Here is a 6,757-nt window from a genome sequence, read left to right as displayed (position 1 = left end):
TTAAATTCTACTTCCTCCCTTACTCTATTTGTAACTTGCTATATTGATTGTTGTGTTTTTTTTATTGTAGTTCTAATTTTGCCTTCATTTCTATAGTGTGTTTTCTTTGTTTCTTTTTCTGATATATTCAAAGTTGTCCTATCTCTTTTATTGTCTCCTTTTATATTAAAATATTCTTTGCATCTCTTCTTTATGCTCTTCTAGAGAAGATATTACTTTGATAATTCTTTTTAAATTGCATGATAAAATATTTTGCCGCAGTTTTCATTTCTTTTAGAGCAATATTTCTGGTCAGATTGTGTATTAATTTTAATTTTCCATGCAACTTTCCTGTCTTTGTCTCACGTGTATATATATATTTTTTGTAGTAAAATTATATAGATTCTGTAATTGTTGTGCTTTTGGTTCTTATCTTTGAATGAGATGCTTTTTGTTTCTAGACAAGCTTTTTGTAGGAAGTTATTGTATGAAAATGTACAGGGCTTATTTTAAGCTACAAGTAGATTTATTTATGTTTGAGGGTGTTTTGTGAATGTTCTTTTTACTTTTATTTCCTAGCCAAAAGAAATAGACAATTGTAAGCAGTTCACAACGCCAAAAATACAAGTTGTTTCCTGGAAATATGAATTGCCTGTGTGATTCCTTGTTCAATACTACATATTTTTTTCTCAGAAGCAAACAAGAAACAGAGGAATTCACACTGCCAGTGTACACATACTTTTCTTGCTGTTAAAATATAAGTACTCTCATTTTGTACTTTAAAGTGCCTACCTTAAATTGCAATTTCCCAATGCTTTATAAGATTTGTGGTCATATGTCTCTCTTTTTAGCTTCTTTCAGCAGTCATGCTTGATTTTATTCTTTGGAACCAATTCCAGTTCTTCATTGTTTCAAGGTTTTATCTGAATATAATTTAAACAAAATCAGAGTTTGTATTTATCTTTCTCATGTTTTTTTATTGATTTAGGGTGACTCTAAGAAAATATGGGAAACACTGACAATAGATTGTCATCTTGTAACCAAAATGTTTATATATTTTTAAATTCAATAAGTAATATACCATATTCAATTGGCCTCCAAAAAATCTAATGTACACTACTTGTATGTTCATTAACCACTAAAATTGTTCTCATCCAAAATTTCCTTTATCACTACTGTGTCTGATGAGCATTTCTAAATTTCTCTAGAATAGTTTAAAGTTTGGTCAATTACTGTCACCAAATTAAGAGGACTGCTTATTTTATTATTCATACTTCACCCAAAATAGAGATTTTCCCCCCTTAAAAAGAGATTCAAGCCTCAGAAAAAAAAAATACTAACCATTACAGTGGGAGAGTGGTACATGAGTGGATTCCACTAAAGATAATATATTTAATTTTCTTCAGCTTGATTCAAGAGGGAAGTCACATAAACGATGAGGTAGGGAAAATTAGTTTTTAACAAATAAATGTGTAATCCCATGTAAAAACATAATGTGAACCATTTGGATTTCTAGTTCTGACAATATGTAAAAATAAGATAACTTAAAATTCTCCCAATCCAAACAAAATTATTTCAATTTGTTTTTAAGACATAAAAGAAATCCTTTAAAAAAGCAAGAATTAAAAATTGAGCACAGAGTGAGGTGATGTTGCAGTTGCTCTTTTGTGTAGGGAGGAAATACCAGTTTCAGTAATCTTGGGAATTAGATGAACTCTCCCTTCCCTCTATCCTGAGATAAAATCTTGGATAGGTAGAAAGTTAGAACTGAAATCTGTAAATAAAATTAGCACACAAGAAGGACTATCTTTGTAAAAGTAGAGATTGGGAGGGGAAAAATATAGTGTAGATGGTAAAGGCTCTGTTCATCCCTCTGGCAACCAAATCAAAGTTGTGACAGAAACAAAGAACAAACAGAAAGGAAAATCACCTAGGATCTAGATGAACAAGCCATACAACTGGGTAGAGAATGACGAAATGACCCTGCAACGGCAGAAGGTTGAACGGAGTGAGGACATGAGGCTGGCTGGTCCTGAGTGGCTGAGTAGGACAGAGGCTGCAGCAGCTGCAGACACCTCTTAAAGGGGCCGTGTCTGTAAGCAGACTTTCACGGCGATGGACCTACTTGCTCTGAGCACCACCGCTGGGCTGCTGCACGAGGGACTTACATGGGATACTGAGTTGTCAGTGAGGGCCAAGGCAAGACTCATTCTGTACAAAAGTGTCAGTCGTATCCATCGTTCTTCTATTGATCCCTTCCCTCTCCCAGAGTTCAGACTCAGTGCTGTCATAGTGGAAATGTCATCAAACTGGTAAACGGAAGTCGTTCCACCACAAAGGATTCCCTGAAACTCCTTCTTCCCCAATTCCTGAGCCCACCCAAGGCATATCCAGGTGTGTCTTCACTTAGTCAGGTGCCCCTTGCTGAGCAGCACCTACATTCACACTGGTAACAGCTAGCCTTGGTTTCTGGTGTGGCCTTTTGAAATAAGTATAAGCACAGCATCTGTGGATTGCTTATTAAATCTTAACAGGTGGCTATAGAGGGACACAGACTGGGGCTAAAATTGGCCTGCTGCTTAACTCCTCTCAGGACTGTGCCTCTGCACACCTAATGTACAAAACCACACTAATAAGATTGGGAGACTTAGGAGTTTTGCTTAATACAGAAAAACAGACAGACAGCCAAAATGGGAAGACAAAGAAACAGAAACCATATAAGAAAACAGAACAGAGATCCCAGAATAAGGGAGTCAAGAAATCTAACAGATGCACAGTTCAAAACACTGATAATAAAGATGCTCAATGAACTTAGGAGAAGAGTCGATGAACTCCGTGAGACCTTTAACAAAGATAAAAAACAAAAATAGAAATGGAAATCATAAAGGGGAACCAGTCAGAAATGAATTACACATTATCTGAAATGAGAAGAATATTAAATGGAATAAACAAAGTGAATAAAGAAACAGATCTAATGACCTATATAGAGGAAAGGAAAGCCAAGAACACTCAATCAGAATGGCAAGAAAAAAGAGCCCAAGACTATAATAAGAATTTAAGGAGCCGATGTGACACTATTAAATGTAAAATTATCCATGTCATAGGGGTACAAGGAAAAAAAAAAGATATTGAAAAGCTATTTGAAGAAAAAATGATGGAAAACTTTCCTAACCTGGTGAAGGAAATAGACATAAAACCCCATGAAGCTCAGAGATTCCCCAAAACCAGGAACCCAAAGATTCCCATACCAAAACATATCATCATTAAAATGCCAAAAGTTAAATACAAAGAGAGAATTTTAAAAACAGAAAGGGAAAATCAGTTAGTTATCTACAAGGAAGCACCCATAAGACTGGCAACTGATTTCACAAAAGAAACTATGCAGGACAGAAGGGCTTGGCACAAAATATACAAAGTGATGAAAACCAAGGATCTACAACCAAGAATACTTTATCCAATAAACTCTATCATTTAGAGTAGAAGGACATATAAAGAGCTTCACCGTCAAAAATAAGCTAAAAGAATTTATCACCACCAAGCCGGTATTACAGGAAAAGTTGGAGGGACTTCTTTAAGAAGAAAAGAACATATACCAAAAACAGGAATAAATAATGGCTATATTTATATTCCTATCAACAAATACCTCAAATGGAAAAGAATTAAGTGCTCCAACCAAAAGTTAGAGTGGCTGAATGAATAAGAAAGCAAGAACTCTACCTACATGAGACTCACTTCAGATTAAAAGACACACACAGACTAAAAAGAAGGAGATAGAAAAATATATTGCCTTGATGGATGTAGAAGGTATTGTGCTGAATAAAATGGGTTGGATAGAGAAAGACAAATATTGTATGATTTCACGTACATGTAAAATCTAAAGAACAAAATCAGCAACAACAACTACAAAAGCACAAATAAACTCATAGATACAGAGAATACTTTGAGAGATACTAGATTGGAGGTGAGTTGCAGGGGGGAAAAAGGCAAAGGGATTAAGAGATACAAATGGATAGTTGCAGAATAGACATGGAGATGTAGAGTGTAGCATGGGGAAGATAGTTAATAATGTAATAAATATATAAGGGGGAAGAGAGGTACTATATTTCGTGTGGTGATCACATTGTGAGTTATGTGGATCTCTGATCATTATGCTATACAGTTAAACTGGTATATTATTGTATGCCAACTATAATTGGAAAAAAATCATTAAATTGTACAATGTAAATATGAGCAACTAATAGTCTTTTATATTTCAATAAAGGTGAAAAATAAATTAATACATAAAAGTAGAGATCAAATAAAAATATGCCTAATATCATAGAGGGACAATGAAGTGTATCTTTCTTGACCTGGGCTGGGAATGAAATAAAAGTATTTCCCATTATTTAAAACCCTGAAAGCCTTAGAACTCAGGCTGGAATCACACCATGAGCTCTTCTTGGTCTGCAGCTTGCAGACTGCATATTTTGAAACTTTTCAGATTTCATAATTGGCTTATTGAGGAAGAAAGGAAGAGACTTTTGAAACAAAACAGAGTGAGAGAAGTCCCCAGATCTCTTTCTGTGAAACAATAATAAGCTGTACATGTAAAACTTAATAAAAAACACCCAAACTGCACACCAGCACATCTGAATGTGAGATTTGTGCATAAGAGATACCACAGGTCAGAATCCCAGGAGTTGGGCAGTAGACTGGGAGAAACGAAGAAGCTATCTCTTGCAGGTGGAGCTCTCTGTAGGAGGATGGTGAGGGTAGAAGGTGCTGTGGGTTTTCCGAACAAACCTGCCTGGAAGAGCTGTGAGCTCCAAGTTGCCAGCGGCTGTGCTCAAGCATAAGGGTAGAAAGCAGAAAAGTGGGGAAACTAGAGAAGTGGAGACTGAAGAGAAAAATAAAAGTCGATTACTAATAGCTGCAGCTGCAAAACACGAGACTGAGGTGCAGCCCCCATCCTCCAACACAGAGAGACCCTTATTCCATATCCTCCAAGACCGAACACCAAAGAGTCCCAGGGGAATCTGAGCAAATGCTACCAAAACTGTCGCTAACACTAACAGAGAAAAGAAAAACGCTTTAGGAATTTACATAAATCAGGGATCCAAGGGGCTTTGATGTCACCTACTGGAAACCAAAAGAAAAATGCCTTCTTAACAACAGGCTAAACAGAGACTTTTAAATAATAAATCTTTCTAAAAAAAAAAAAAACAACAACAACCACCCCCCCACAAACAGAATACTCTTCCATTAATGCCAAGGTGAAGGTCCATTAAACATCACGAATAATGAAGGTGACATGGCATCTCAGAAAGAAAGAGGAAAATCTCTAGAAAATACTTTTAAAGATGTAGAAATATATGATTTAAATGACAGAGAATTCAGAATGGTACTACTGAAAAAAATCAATGAGGTCCAAAAAGATTCATATCAACAATTTCTGTTATTTAAAAAATAATTAGATGAGCAGGATGAGTTCCTTAGCAAGGAGATTGAAACCCTCAAAAATAACCAAATAGAACTTCTGGAATTGAAGAGCACACTGAAAGAGGTGAAAAATGAAACAGAAAGCATGGGAACTAGAGTCAACAAAATAGAAGGAAGGATCAGTGATATCAAAGACAGAAATCAAGAAATAAATCAGAAGGAAGAAGAGAGAAAAGGAAAAAATTAAAAATAATTAAAAAGTATTACAAGAACTAGCTGATACCGTCAAGAGAGGAAACATAAGAAAAATGGGCATTTTCGCAGGGAAAAGTAAAGGAGCAGGGATTAGAAAGTGTTTTCAGACAAATAGTTGACGAGAATTTCCCAAATCTAAGGAATGAGCTGGACCTTGGAAGTCAAGAAGTCAAGAGAACACACAATTATATCAACCCAAAAAGGCCTTCTCCAAGATATATTGTATTAAAATTATCAAAAATCAAGGACAAGGATAGAATTCTCAAGGCAGCCAGGGAAAAAAGATGGTAATCTATAAAAGAAAACCCATTGGATGATCGTCAAACTTCTCAACACAAACCTTGCAAGCCAAAAAGGAGTGGAATCATATAGTCAACCTATTAAATGAAAGGAACTACCAGCCAAGAATAATGTACCCAATAAATCTCTTCTTTAGATATCAAGGAGAAATAAATTCCTTTCCATATATACAAAAATTGAGATAGTTCTCCACTACAAGTCCAGCATTACAGAAAATACTGTAAAAGGTACATTCACCTAAAATAAAATGACGAAAACAAATAAACAAACAAAAAACCTAACAAGGAGTAAGGTGAACTCTAGCAGGCAGATAGAAGCAGAGGAGTGCAACCCTGAATGAGAACTGGGCATTATTAGCTGAAACAATAAGAAGAGATTTGCTGTCTACAGCCATGTTACCCTGAACAAGCCAAATCTCGTATGATCTCGGAAGCTAAGCAGTGTTGGGCCTGGTTAGTACTTAGATGGGAGACTACCTAGGAGACCAGGTGCTGTAGGCATTAAAAAAATAAAAAAGGATTGTAAGCTGACAAGTTCCTAGCAATCTGTGAGGTCAACCAAGGGTTGCCTCACCTAAAAGAAGGAAAAAAAGAAAAAAAAGACAAAAAAGAAAAAAAGAAGAGATTTGCTATAGCAAAATAGTAATGAAAATCCAGCATACATAGGGACAAACTGAGACAACAGTAACAGAAAAGGGAAAGATTCAAAGATCCAAATTCACAAAGGAAAATGGGAATAAGGCACAAATAGAAGAAAATGAACTACTATATGTATGTAATTATCCTCTACATATTTGTAATGGTAA

General features: G+C 35.5%; 1 pseudogene; it reads left to right on the top strand.

Annotated features, from left to right (window-relative positions):
* The first annotated feature begins 6,334 nt into the window (after nt 1–6,334).
* Nucleotides 6,335–6,452, top strand: LOC112476776 (annotated as a pseudogene).
* Nucleotides 6,453–6,757: the final 305 nt, after the last annotated feature.

This window comes from Pteropus alecto, unplaced genomic scaffold (assembly GCF_000325575.1).
Source record: "Pteropus alecto unplaced genomic scaffold, ASM32557v1 scaffold112, whole genome shotgun sequence".
NCBI lineage: Eukaryota > Metazoa > Chordata > Mammalia > Chiroptera > Pteropodidae > Pteropus > Pteropus alecto.
Note: the sequence above shows the minus strand (reverse complement) of the source record. Positions and strands in the feature narration are given on the sequence as shown.